Here is a 14,528-nt window from a genome sequence, read left to right as displayed (position 1 = left end):
TTTCTCTCCTTTACAGCAGACACCACTATCTGCAAAGGGTCCTGTTCGCTGCTCCTGCCTGCCAGGAAGCACAGCCTAGAGGGCAGTGTCCATGACTGTCCTGAGTAACCACTGGGTCCCCAGCATCTCAGCTTCACAGCTGTTCCATAAATGACCTTCAGACGGAGGGATGAGGTGGGTGGGTGGATGGATGGGTGGGTGGATGGAAGCATGGATGGGTGGAAGCACGGATGTGTGGATGGGTGGATAGGTGAGTGGGTGGGTGGATGGATGAGTGGATAGATGGGTGGATGGGTTGATGAGTGGGTAGATGGGTGGGTGGACAGATGGGTGAATGGATGGACGGATGAGTGGATGGATGAGTGGATGGATGGGTGGGTGGGCAGGTGTGTGGATAGATGGATGGGTGGAGGGATGGGTCAATAGGTGGATGGGTAGGTGGGTGAATGGGTGGGTGGGTGGATGGATGGATGGATGAGTAAATGGATGAATGGATGAGTAGATGGATGCATGAATGGATGGATGGATGGTGGATGGATGGGTGAGTAGGTGGATGGACAGATGGGGAATGGATGGATGGATGAACAAATAAGTGGTGGATGGGTGGGTGTGTGGATGGGTGGGTGGGTGGTTGGGTGGATGGGTCGGTGGGTGGATGGGTCGGTGGGTGGATGGATAGGTGTGTGGATGGGTGGGTGGATGGGTGGATAGAAGGATGGATGGATGGATGGATGGATGGATGGATGGATGGATGGATGAGTAGGTGGATGGACAGATGGGGAATGGATGGATGGATGAACAAATAAGTGATGGATAAGTGGGTGTGTGGATGGATGAGTGTGTGGGTGGATGGATGGATGGATGGATGGATGTGTAGATGGGTGGATGAATAAGTGGATGGATGGGTGAGTTGGTGGATAAGTAGTTGAATGGGTGGGTAGGTGGCGAGTGGATGAGTGGTTGGGTGGAGAAATACATGAGTGGGTGGATGAATAGGTTACAGGGTAAAGTGCCACCACCAGAGCAGTGCAACAGCGTGCTTTGCACTCAGCTCTGCCATGGAAAAAGTGGTTCCTTCCCAGGCTCTCACCAGGCTCACATGGGCTCCAGACCCCTGCACCCCCAACCAGACTGGGGACACAGGGACTGTCTGCTCAGCTCTGCATCCAAGCACCTGGCCAACACCGAGTGAGTCACAGGGAACCAGGTGGCCTGAGAGAAGGACCAATGACAGATGGCCTCACCCATGTCGCTAGGAGGCTTGGGTCCCAGTCCTGTGGCCCCACCGGCCAAGAGCTTGTGGACATTCAGAATCAGGCTTGCTGGTTTAAGCCTGGGCATGCAGCACCAACACTGTCTGCCCATGGGCTCTCTGGGTCGGGCCCTGCCTGACTCAGCCCCTGCATCACCAGTGCCAGCCCAGGCACAGACAGGCTCAGTGGTTGGGCTAAGTAGTGCTGAGGACCCAAACCAGGCATCAGAGGGATTGAGATGCCCCCAGGCTGACTCCCACTCAAGCGGGTCCCCCACCACTCCCCCGAGCCCATCCCCTCTGTCCACCCGCTGCCACTCTGACAGCTACACCCCTTCCAGGCTTGGGGCTGCCTGGACTCTGCCTACAACTTCACAGGCTCACTCCCATGCTGTCCTTCACACCTGGAGAAGTGCCAAGGTTACCTGTGCCACAGAACAAACAGCCGTATGCACTCTGCACCCTGCTCAGCCATTGAGACAGCAGATTCTGTAGCTTTGGGCAGTTCCCACATCCTTCCAGTCCTGATCTTTCCCCTGGAAGCCAAGGAGCGTTCAGTGCCTTCTTTTTTTTTTTTTTTTTTTTTTTGAGACAAAGTCTCGCTCTGTCGCCCGGGCTGGAGTGCAGTGGCGCAATCTCGGCTCACTGCAAGCTCCGCCTCCCGGGTTCACGCCATTCTCCTGCCTCAGCCTCCGAGTAGCTGGGACTACAGGCGCCCGCCACCGCGCCCGGCTAATTTTTTGTATTTTTTAGTAGAGAAGGGGTTTCACCGTGGTCTCGATCTCCTGACCTCGTGATCCGCCCGCCTCGGCCTCCCAAAGTGCTGGGATTACAAGCGTGAGCCACCGCGCCCGGCCCAGTGCCTTCTTTATGTGCTCTTGGCCCCTGTCCACAGGTCCCTTGTTGTGGAACTATGAGTGAACCCAGAGTTCTCCCCAGGGACCCCAGCACAAAACGAGCTTTCAACACACGAGTGAATAAAATTGTCCCAGAAAGCTGGAGACTTTACACAGTGGCTTACAATGTCCCTAGTACACTACCTCAGTCCAGAAGGGAGAGAAGGGGCTGTGCACACCAGGAATCCAGAAGCCCACATGTACCTGCCCAGGGTCTGTGCACAGAGCCCCGGCAGGTCCAATCTCCTGGGCTTCAGAATAATGATATAAATGTGCAAACCCTCCCCCTTCTTCCCGTGAGGCCAGAAGTACCTAGGTAGGAGCAGCCCCTACTTCCGACCACCTCCCTCCCTGCAGTGGGAATAGCAGCCCAACCTCCAGGCTGCAGGGATCCACAGGCCGTGCAAGTGTGGCTCTACCCCCAGCACGCCCTGGTGCAAAGCCACGCCCAGGGAGATGTTATCTGCACCCCAGACTGCCTGTGGTGCCGCAGAGTGGTGCCGAGGAGGGAGCAGGGCACATCTGGAGTCTATATCACCTGCCTTCCCTAGGCAGTCTTGGGCCCTCTCCACATTCAAGGCAAGGGAAGCAGAGGATGTCCACACAGGCCCCCTGAGCACCTCCCTTCCCTTTTTGCTAATAGATAACCCAAGGCTTAAGGGATTTTGGAACCAAGACATGGTCACTGACGTTACAGGAATGGCTCGCTCTCCCTCCTAGCATCCCTACCTGGCAAGGGGGGGCAGTTGACCTTTCCAAGGCACCCTGCTTGCTGTAGGAAGGAGAATGGAGACATCGGGCTGAGCCCACTGGCCTCCTTCGGTGCTCGGGCTCTCCCCTGCAGACAGCCTTCCTCAGCAGCCGCACAGCCCAGGGCTGCTCCTCCCTGGGTGCCGGTAAGCCCAGGCAAGCCTCTGGCTGCCCAGCAATTCCAATACCCAGAGGGAAGAGCCAGCAGGGCAGGCCATGTTCTCACCAAGCCATCTGCCTAGGGGTCAGATCCACCCTGAGTCCTCCCTTCTCAGTAACAAGCTGCTGCTGTGTTTTCCATTGTCCCACAGCTGATTTGTCAGTCGGTGCAATCACAGCGAGGACAAACACTAATGTCCCTCCTGAGACCGCTCTGCCAGCTGATGGTGTGGACCTTGACTCCACAGCAGGTGACTGCAGGCCCTCCAGCTGACCCTCAGTGGCCTGGAGTGGCTCGTCCTGGACAGACTCGCTGCTATGACGCAGGGGGAACTGCCAGGAGTCCCCAGTTGAGGTGATCTGACAAATGCCATGGCGCTGTTCTAAGCCAGCAGCCTGGCTTACCCACAGCCTCTCCGCTGTGTGACCTTGAGCAAGTGCCTTAACCTCTCTGAGCCTCAGCTTGCCCCTCTGTTAAAGAATGGTCATATATGACACCTAGCAAGGTTATGTGGAGTATCAGTAACAAGGAATCCACTGCAGCCAGTGTTGCAGGTGCAACTGGCTGGGGCTGGTGTCACGGGTGGTAAAAGAATTTACCGAGACAGTCGTGGGTAAAGAAAGTCTGAAGACATCTTGCAAGAGAACAGCAGGCAGCATGGCAGAGAGAAGGCCACCTCCCCAGGGGCAGGGGCCAGGGGGAAGTTTGATAGGGTCACACTGGAGAGGCGACATGCAGACAGGGTCATGCTGGAGAGGCGACATGCAGACAGGGTCACTCTGGAGAGGCGACATGCAGACAGGGTCACTCTGGAGAGGCCACATGCAGACAGGGTCATGCCGCAGAGGCCACATGCAAACAGGGTCACGCTGGAGAGGCGACATGCAGACAGGGTCACGCTGGAGAGGCCACATGCAGACAGGGTCAAGCTGGAGAGGCTACTTGTGGATATGGTCACACTGGAGAGGCCACATGCAGACAGGGTCATGCTGCAGAGGCCACATGCAGACAGGGTCACGCTGGAGAGGCGACATGCAGACAGGGTCACGCTGGAGAGGCCACATGCAGACAGGGTCAAGCTGGAGAGGCTACTTGTGGATATGGTCACACTGGAGAGGCCACATGCAGACAGGGTCACGCTGCAGAGGCCACATGCAGACAGGGTCATGCTGCTGGAGCTACGTGCAGAGCGAGGTATTTGGCAACAGGAGGTTTGCAAGCGGGCTGCTTGTGGCTAGCCATTTCTTAGAACAATGGCTCTCCCCCACCCTAGTTCATGTTCTTGCCAGCTAGGGCCTGTGGTGCCATGGAGTTGTGCAGAGGAGGGAACCCCTTCCTCATTTCTGTCAGCTGATCAGGACTCCACAGTTTGGTTTCGCTGCATATAACAATCCCAGCAAAAGAAGCATAAACAAGAAAGAAGCTGATTTCTTTCTGAAGGGAGAATCTGGGGATGACTGATTGAGGGTGAGGTGGCAGCTCCACGATGTCCTCAGGGACCCAGATCCTGGCTGTCCTGCTCCTCATCCTCCATGCATGGTGTCTAGCCTCAAAGCCACTCCATGGTCCAAGGTGGCTGCTGGTGCTCCAGCCATCAAGACCACAGGACAGGTGGAAGAAAGCTGGAAAAGTACAGGGCAGAAAAGAGCCCCTCCCAGAAGTCCCGCTGAGTCAGCTCGTTTTTTAGCCATCTTCCTGGAAGTCTCCTACAGCACTTCTGCCTTTAACCCACTGGCCACCACTTAGCAGCTCAGCTCCACTTAGCGTCAGGGAGGAAGCTGGGAGATGCAGGTTTTCATTCCGGCCAGCTACATGCCCCACCACGCATCAGGGTTCTGCTTCCGCGGAGGAAGGGAAGAGGACCGTGTCTGTACAAAAGGAGCTAGACCCACAATAAACATGAGCCACGCTAATGTTGTCAGCATCCCCAGAACAGCCAGCAATATGGCCTCGCATCACACCCAACCTCCCGCCAGCCTCCAGCCTGGGCAGCGTCCTCACTGCACCGCAGCCTAGAGAGGGAGCCGGGGTGCAAAAGGGACAGAAAGGGAGAGAACCGGAGGCCAGGCTGACCCGAGCAGCCAGGGATGGAGGACAGACCCGGGAGGCAGATGGGAGTTCAGGGCAAGGAAAGTCTTGGGGGCTGCCTGGGGCAGGGGGAGGGAGGTGTGGGGGCAGAGGTAGGGGTGAGCTGCACCCGGGAGGCAACACACACCCTCTATCTAAGGAGACCCTGAAAGGCTTAGGGGAGGCGGTAGCATGCAACAGCACCCGCTGCTCCCCTCTGCAGGAGGCTGACTCCACGGAGGACCATGCTCTGGCAGAGGAACCCAAATACGCATTTCTGCCACACCTCAGCCTCTCCTGGCCCCAAGGCAGGTGCAGGCTCAGAGCTGGGGAACCGGCTGGAGATTTTCCTCTTTTGGCTGACTCTGCCCTGGCATATTCTGAGATACAGGGGTCAGGACTTCAACGTATGAATTTGGGAGTCACAGTTCAACCCAGCATGCTATACAGATCTCAAGGGTGTCAAACAGGGAGTTGACAAAGGCAGACTCCACCAAGATAAGAACCTGACCACCTCCGAGGTATGTGCTCATCAGTCCCCACTGCACCCGCTCCAGGGGCGACTTTTCATTGCAGATCAGCATGGCCTGTTCTAGAGCTTCCTACAGGCAGAGTCAGGCTGCACTGGCCCGCCCCAGCTCTCAGGGGACTGCCATCACTGTGCACCCACACACCACCAGCTGTAACCCAGGCACAGGACCTCGAGGTGGGCCAGCTCAGCTGCCGACAGGAGCGAGTGGTGCTGAGGTATCCAGCAGGGCAGCACATGGTCTTTGTGGGAGCCGTGGCTCAGCACCTCCTGGCCGGAACAGCCATCCTGTTCAAATAAACGAGTAACAAAAATGGGCACGCTCTCCACTTCCGAAAGCAATGCTGGCCAGGCGCAGTGGCTCACGCCTGAAATCCCAATGCCAGAGGCGTGGGAACCAGAGCAACTCCATCTTGAACAGGAGCTGGGTAAAGTGAGGCTGAGACCTGCCAGGCTGCATTCCCAGGAGGTTAGGCCTTCTAAGTCACAGGATGAGATGGGAGGTCGGCACAAGATACAGGTCAGAAAGACCTTGCTGATAAAGCAGCTTGCAGTAAAGAAGCCGGCCAAAGCCCACCAAAACCAAGGTGGCCACGAGAGTGATCTCTGATTGTCCTCACGGCTCATTATATGCTAATTAGAATGCATTAGCTGCTAAAAGACGCTCCCACCAGCGCCATGACAGTTTACAGATGCCATGGCAATGGCTGGAGGTTATACCTTACATGGTCTCAAAGGGGAGGGGAGGAGACCTCAGTTCCTCTTCATCCCTTTACTTTCCTAATAAACTTGCTTCACTTTACTCTGTGAACTCGCTCCAAATTCTTTCTCGCATGAGATCCAAGAGACCTCTCTTGGGGTCTGGATCAGAGCCCCCCTTTTCCAGTAACACCAGCACTTTGTGGGAAAGACAGAGGCGGGAGGATTGAGTGAGGCCAGGAGTTCAAGATCAGCCTGGCCAACATAGGGAGACCTAAGTGTCTAACTTAAAAAAAAAAAAAAAAAAGCCCACGTGCGGTGGTTCAAGCCTGTAGTCCCAGTACTTTGGGAGACCGAGGTGGGCAGATCACTTGAGCCCAGCAGTTCAAGACCAGCCTGGACAACATCGTGAAACCTTGTCTCTACAAAAAAAAAAAAATACCAAGAAATTGCCGGGCACGATAGTGTGCACCTGTAGTCCCAACTATTCAGAAGGCTGAGGTGGGAGAATCGCTTGAGCCCAGGAGGTAGAGGTTGCAGTGAGCTGAGATCGCACCACTGCACTCCAGCCTGGGCGATAGAGGGAGACCCTCTCTCAAAAAAATAAAAAAAGAAACCCGGGCAGGCACGGTGGCATGCACCTGTAGTCCCCAGCTACTGTGGAGGCAGAGGCAGCAGAACTGCTCGAGTGCAGGCTGCAGGTCAAGGCTCTAGTGAGTTATGACTGCACTCCAGCCTGGGTCACAGAGCAAGATGCAGTCTTAAAAATAAAAATAAAAAATAAAAGCAGTGCTATTTTCCTACAAATGAAGAAATCTCATCAGACAAATACTGCCACAAACCAGATGAAAATCATGATCTAATACTCCAACAAGAACTTCAGCTCTGAAGGGAGACCACAGCACAGAATAAGAACACAGGGAAGAGGTGGCCAAACGGCAGCGGAGTCTGTGGTAGGAAATGACAGAATCAGGAAGGAAACTGAAGAAAAAGACAAAATCATTTCAGAAATGAAGAAATGAAGTTACAGGTAATATGAGAGCGCAGACACCACGAAAATCACATAAAAAAGGAAAAAGTGAGCAAACGAAAAGAAAGAGGAAAGAGATTAAAAAGGATTAGAGAGAAAGCGACCATGAAAGACCAGTAAAGGGCCGGGTGCGGTGGCTCCCGCCTGTAATCCCAACTCTTTGGGGGACAAGATAGTTGGATCACAAGGTCAGGAGTTCAAGACCAGCCTTGCCAAGATGGTGAAACACCCATCTCTACTAAAAATACAAAAATTAGCCGGGCATGGTGATGTGTGCCTGTAATCTCAGCTACTCAGGAGGCTGAGGCAGGAGTATCGCTTGAACCCAGGAGGCAGAGGTTGCAGTGAGCTGAGATTGTGCCATTACACTCCAGCCTGGCAACAGAGCGAGACTCTGTCTCAAAAAAAAAAAAAAAAACAGTAAAGGGGCTCCAGCGTACACGAACGACAGGCAAAACTCTAACAGATCAGAACAAGTATTGACTGCTTGATTTATATGAGAGGTGATCTCATATAGGCTAGCGTTGCCCAGGCTGGCCTTGAACTTCTGGCCTCCCGAGTAGCTGGGACCACAGGTGTTCACCACAGCACCCTGCTGAACAAGGATTGAAACTATCATTCAAGACCTCTTTATTGAAATGCAGGCAGACTTGCGCCTGCCTGTAAAAGTGCATGCTGTATATATACTTGGGTGTGTTGGCCCAGAACAGTCAACACAAAACATGCCTTCATAAAATCACTGGACTTTAAAGATAAAGAAATAATCCTTTAGGCAGCCAGACAGAAAGACCAAGTATCTTATAAAGCAAAGAAAACCAACTTGACATCAGACTTCTCCACAGTGACATTCAATACCAGAAGAAAAAAGAAGCAATGCCTCCTTATCTAGAATTTGTGGATAGAATTCTGTCTCCTAAAAAGATATGTTACACTTTCGGAAACTGAGGCAAGCGGATCACTTGAGATCAGGAGTTCAAGACCAGCCTGGCCAACATGGTGAAACCCAAGCTCTAATAAAAATACAAAAATTAGCCGGGCATGGTGGGGTGGGTGGGAGCACCTGTAATTCTAGCTACTTGGGAGGCTGAGGCAAGAGAATTTCTTGAACCCAGGAGTTGGAGGTTGCAGTGAGCCGAGATCTCACCACTGCACTCCAGCCTGCATGACAGAGCAAGACTCTGTCTCAAAAAAATAATAAAAATTTTAAAAGATATGTTAAAGCCTCAACCCCTGGTACCTATGAATGCAACGTTTTTGGAAATAGGGCCTTTGCAGACATAATCAAGTGAAGACACAGTCACACCTGATTGGAGTGGGCCCTGATTCAATAAAACTCACCTCCTTATAAGAAGACAAAAAAGGCCAGGCATGGTGGCTCATGCCTGTAATCCCAGCACTTTGGGAGGCCAAGGTGGGTGGAGCACTTGAGGTCAGGAGTTCGAGACCAGCCTGGCCAACATGGTGAAATCCCGTCTCTACTAAAAACACAAAAATTAGCCAGTCGTGGTGGCGGGCGCTTGTAATCCCAGCTCTTTGGGAGGCTGAGGCAGGAGAATGGTGTGAACCCGGGAGACGGAGCTTGCAGTGAGCGGAGATCGTGCCACTGCACTCCAGCCTGGGAAACGGGGCAAGACTCTGTCTCAAAAAAAATAAAAAATAAAAAATAAAAAATAAAAAATAGAAGATGATTCGGCTCATGATTCTGGAGGCTGGGAAGCCCAAGTTCGAGGGGCTGCGTCTGGTGAGGGCCTTCCTGCTGTGTCATCACATGGCAGAAGGCATCACACAGCAAGAGAGTGTGAGAGAGTGAGAGAACACATGCCCAACCTTGAGGCCTTTTGTCACCTGCATGGATCATCCATGGATCATCCTAAACACCTCCCCTTAGGCCCTACTTCCCAACACTGTTGCATTGAGGACTGAGTTTCCAACACATGTTTTTAGAGGGACACATTCAAATCACAGCTTCCCCCCCCTCCCACCACCACCACCCATTTTAATCCTGGGCTTTGCCTGGCTCCAATTCCTCTCTTATGTAAAGCAATGGATCAGACACATAGCCTTGGGGGAACTGTGAGAACTGAAGGGGCTGGGGCCTCTCTCATACAGAACCCCAAAACCCTCCCATGCCTCCTGGACCCCCAGCAGGGAAGAACCCCACCTAACTCAGGGCCCAATCAGAGGCAGGGCCAAGGGTTATCCCTGCCCTCAGACTGATTTTCCCAGGCCAGGGTCTGAGAGCCCCGAGCAGCCAGTTTTTCTTCCCATGGGATGAGACTGGGCAGGGCCAGTGAAGGAACCCAGAGGCATGTTAGTCAAAGTGGGTTTCAGGCTCTGGGTGAGGGGTCCCGCATGGTGAGAAGCTGGGCCCACCTCCCACAGAGCCCACAGAACGGACTCAAACTCAGACACCAACAAGAAGATGCCAAGGCTGGGGAGGGCAGGCCCAGCCCGCAGAGTCCTTCAGGGAAGGACTCTTCCCTGGCTGTGGTCACAGCGGCTGCTCAGGAAATCCCTGGCAGCAGAGTAGGCACGCCCTCCGGGCACCAGAAGGAGAGGGGTGCGGGGTTATTCCGGGTCAGCCATTGGGATTTGAGACTCGCCTGGACACCCACACCCACTTCTCCCCCACCAGGCGTTTCTCCCATCAGGGAAGAGGAATGCTCAGATGGGCCCAGAGGCCATGCAGAAAGAAGGAGGCCTCGCCCGGGGCTGAGAAGGCAGTGATGGGAGGCCGGCCCCAGGCTTGGGGTGTGGGTGGTTTCAATTGGAAAACTTTTATAATAAAAAATTGGAAGAAAGAATGTAATTCCCTCTACAAAAATATGTCCTCATGATGCCACGTACCCACCTACACCCACCTGCCCTGACCCCAGGCGCCTCCTTCCACAGCCAGCCACTGCAAAGGAGGCCAGGGAATGTGTCTTCCTGGTGCCCACAAAGGAGACACAGGGCTGGAGGGCATGGGGACCCAAGTTTCCAGGCTTGGGAAGGGAAACCGTCCACAGCGACCCCACAGTAAGGACAGCCTCCGATGGCAGCCCCCACTGGCCAAACTACATCCCCCTGGGCAGAGTGCACCAGGCCTGCCTTCCCTCCATGCTGGTTCCAACTCACAGCCGGGGTGAGGCCGGGGCGAGGCCAGGTTCCACCTCACGGGGAAGGCTCCCTGGGTGTTGCCCTGGCCAGGGCTGTGCATTCTTGTCACCAGTCCCTCCCTGACCCCCAGTGACTCTGGCTGGGCCTCCAACCCTGCCCAGACCCACCCCACCACACAAGACCCTGACCTACCATTCACTCTTTTTTAAATATTTTATTTTTTCAGAGACAGGGTCTCACTGTGTTTCCTAGGCTAGAATATAGCGGCTGTTCACAGGCATGATCATAGCTCACTGCAGCCTGGAATTTCTGGCCTAAAGCAATCCTCCTGACTCAGCCTCCTGAGTAGCTACAGAGCCAGAGGCCCCCACGCCCGGCTCTCAGCATTCCCTCTTTTACTTTATTTTATTTATTTATTTATTTATTTAGAGGCGGAGTTTCACTCATCACCCAAGCTGGAGTGCAATGGCTCGATCTTGGCTCACTGCAACCTCCGCCTCCTGGATTCAAGTGATTCTCCTGCCTCAGCCTCCCCAGTAGCTGGGATTATAGGCACCTGCCACCACGTCCAGCTAATTTTTGTATTTTTTTTTTTTTTTTTTTTTTAGTAGAGATGGGGTTTTGCCATTTAGGCCAGGCTGGTCTTGAACTCCTGACCTCAAGTGATCCACCCACCTCAGCCTCCCAAAGTGCTGGGATTATAGGCGTGAGCAAACGTGCCTGGCTGGCTTTCCCTCTTGAGCACATGCATGTAGGCAGGAATCCCAGCCCCCTTTGCAGATGAGCAAACTGAGGCACAGAGAGGTTCAGCCACCTGCGAAGTTTGCACAGCCAGGATCCACCGCCTTCTCACAGCACCCACCCTCTGCCCAAGGAGTGCTCAGTTCGGCAAGGCAGGTGACACCAATCCCAACTGGGAAGCCAGGTTTTATGAGGCCAGGACAAAAGCACTGATTTGAAGCCTCGTAGAGGAGTTCAAATCACAGGCCCTGCCACGGGCTGGCCTCAGGGTCCTGGGGGAGCTGTGGGCATGTTTCTGAGCTGTAGCTCCTCTATCCACCCAAGGAAGCTGGTAGCACTGGCCTTAGAGTGTGCTGTGAGCCCAGGGGGTTGCAGGTGGGCATTGAATGATTCCTGCCACCCCACAAATACCACTCTGCGCCTCCAACGGGGGCAGCCCCTCACGGCCTGCCTCGGCAGCCTGGAAGTTACAGTCAATTGCATCACCCCCAGGAAGATGGAGGGAGGCCCCCAGGACCTCATGAGGGTGGTTTTCTGCATAATGAGATGCCTTGGATATTCCTAGCCTAGGCCTCTGTCAGCACATCAGTGAAGGGAGCCCTGCTGGACAAGCTCAGGAGGACTCCAGGATCCTGAGTGACAGATTCCACATCCACACAGGCAGACCGGGGTCTGCAATTACAGATGGGAGGTCCCAAGGTCCAGGCGGGGGCTCCCGCATGTTCCCAGGAAAGCACCAGGCAGCGGGGATGGTGGGCAGCAGTTCTGGGCTTTGCTCCTCCCCAGGCCCTATTTCTTCATCTGTAAAATGGGGAGAAAATATTTTCCCTTCCTAACTGCATTGGAAAGATGAGATAAGCAGCCAACTGGGGAAGGTGGAACTTCCCGCTCACGCAATATTGGGTGAAATAACTGGGTTCAGAGCCTGAGCGGTGGTGCTGGCCCCCCAGCCACTGGTGTGGATGCAACACGTCGCAGGACTCAGCCCGTCGAACCCCCGCCTGCCGCTGCGCTGACTCCCCCTTCCTCCTGACAGAGCCCTGATGCCCAGCCATCCTGATGGCGGGAGCTCCTCTAGGCCTCCACAGACCTGGTCCAAACGAACCCTGCGCTCCACACCGGGGCTCCTCACCACTGGGGCACCCTGGGCTGCCCTCGGGGCTGGCACTCTCGGTGGTGGGGGCCGTCCCGTGCCTGGTAAGATGCTGAGCGACACCCCCGGCCTCCACCCACTAGACGTTGGTAGCACTCGTTGTGACAACCAATTTATACCCAAACATTGCCAAAACTGCCCCCAGTGGAGAACCAATGACGGGGAGTCTAGACTGTCCATGTCACCTTCTCTTAGTCCTTCCCCAGACTGGGACGTCTCACAACCAAGTCCTTGTCCCACCCCACTCTCTACATCCCGGCATCCAGCACCGGCCCCTGCTGAGGGCTCGGCCAATGTTTCCTGAATGAATGAGTGGCCCCTGGATGTGAGCATGGGTCACACACCTCACGGTGATTGGGTGCGGGTTTCTCGTGAGTAGAGGGGCCCCTGCAGGCCAGGGCTGCACTGAGCAGGGACGGGAGTGACTCCCTCTGTGAAGGCGGCCACTTGAGGCAGGATTCTAGGAGCCTCTGTCACACCCAGCAGTGCACAGGATGATTCAGAGAGAGGCCGTCCCGAGGCCTCCCGTCTCACCGGTCGCAGTCTCCCCGGCCCTCCCGCCACCCTCCACACAGCACCACTACCACCCACATCCCTGCTGGGCAGAAGAGGGGGTCGGGAGGGCAGACACAGGGCAGTGGGCGAGTCTGAGCCAGGTTTTGTGGGGCCTCCCTATAAAGAAAAGAATACAAACTTAGAAAAACAAAATTAGGTATGGCAGTAAATATTTCTTTAGGATGAGAAAAAAAAAGCAAACATACAAAATCCAGAAAACCAACCATCGTGTTTTTATGAAGGGCCTGCTCCATCTCTATAACACTTCTTCCTGCATTTTTTGGCTGCATACTTTTTATCTATCTCATTGTTTGAGAATTTTACATCACCTACGATAGAAGGAATAGAAACATAATTGCTCTTCCTCCAGCATGGCTGATTGAAATTTGTTTTTTCTTATTTATAATTAGAACCCATAGAACAGATGACTTAACACATGTGCACACAGCTTTGCAGTACAGCTAAAGGTCTGTGTACGTTAAACAACAATTTCTGATCAATTCTATTTACAAGATTCCTGTTTGAAAAAGGAAGCAGGCCAGGCATAGTGGCTCCCACCTGTAACTGCCAGTACTTTGGGAGCCCAAGGTGGGGCGGATCACTTGAACCGCGGAGTTTAAGACCAGCCTGGCCAACATGGTGAGATCTTGTCTCTACAAAAAAAAAATAAATAAATAGCTGGGTGTGTAGTTCCAGCTACTTAGGAGGCTGAGGCGGAAGGATTGCTTGAGCCTGGGAGGTTGAAGCTGCAGTGAGCTGTGACTGCCCTACTGCACTGCAGCCTGGGAGACAGAGCAAGTCCCTATATCAAAGAAAGAGGAAGCAGCAATGCTGGGTGCACATTTGTAATTGTATATGATGCATTATCAACAGACCATTTCTGCTCTGGCAAGGCCCTGATGAGAGCTGAATACTCTGCTTACAATGGCACACACCCGAGGACCGTCAGAGGGCCCACTGGGCGCTTGGGCTCCAAGTGTTTCAGACCAGCCTGGCCAACATGGTGAAATCCGCGTCCATGTGCAGTGCACAGCATGGCAGGGTGCATTCTCCTCCTCATGATCTCTCCCAAGCACCTTCAGGTCGTGATGCCGAAGAAACCATCTATGCCCAGGTCTTAATCCATAAAAGTGCCTAAGAGAGGTCAACGCTATTGAAAGGGAAGTCGAACATCACTCTTGAAACATTCGCTAGAAATGAGAGAGGTGGCAGGCCCCACAGGGCGGCAGGGGGAAGCTGCAGGCAGACCAGGAGGCAGAAAGGAGTGAGGGAAAGGCCAAGCCACAGCCTTTGTTGGCTTCCCTGGGAAAGCCGGGCAGAGCAGGGGAGACAGCTTGGGACGGGCTGATTTGTCTGATTCTGGGTTCCAGGGCTGTCCCTTGTGGTCTGGTTCTGGGCCTTGGTTGACACTGGGCAAGGAAATATTGGCTGGGGGGAGAGAAGATGAAGGAAGTGGTTTGGAGCAGGGGCTCTGGGCAGCAGGGGAGGTGCCAACAGCCCTGGCCAGGAGGTTGGCCCTGTCATCATGACCACAAGTAGTCAAACGCAGGATCTAAGGAAGCACAGATCAAGGATGAAGCCAGCAGGAAGGTCAGTG

Source organism: Symphalangus syndactylus, chromosome 16 (genome assembly GCF_028878055.3).
Source record: "Symphalangus syndactylus isolate Jambi chromosome 16, NHGRI_mSymSyn1-v2.1_pri, whole genome shotgun sequence".
Classification (NCBI taxonomy): Eukaryota; Metazoa; Chordata; class Mammalia; order Primates; family Hylobatidae; genus Symphalangus; species Symphalangus syndactylus.
Note: the sequence above shows the minus strand (reverse complement) of the source record.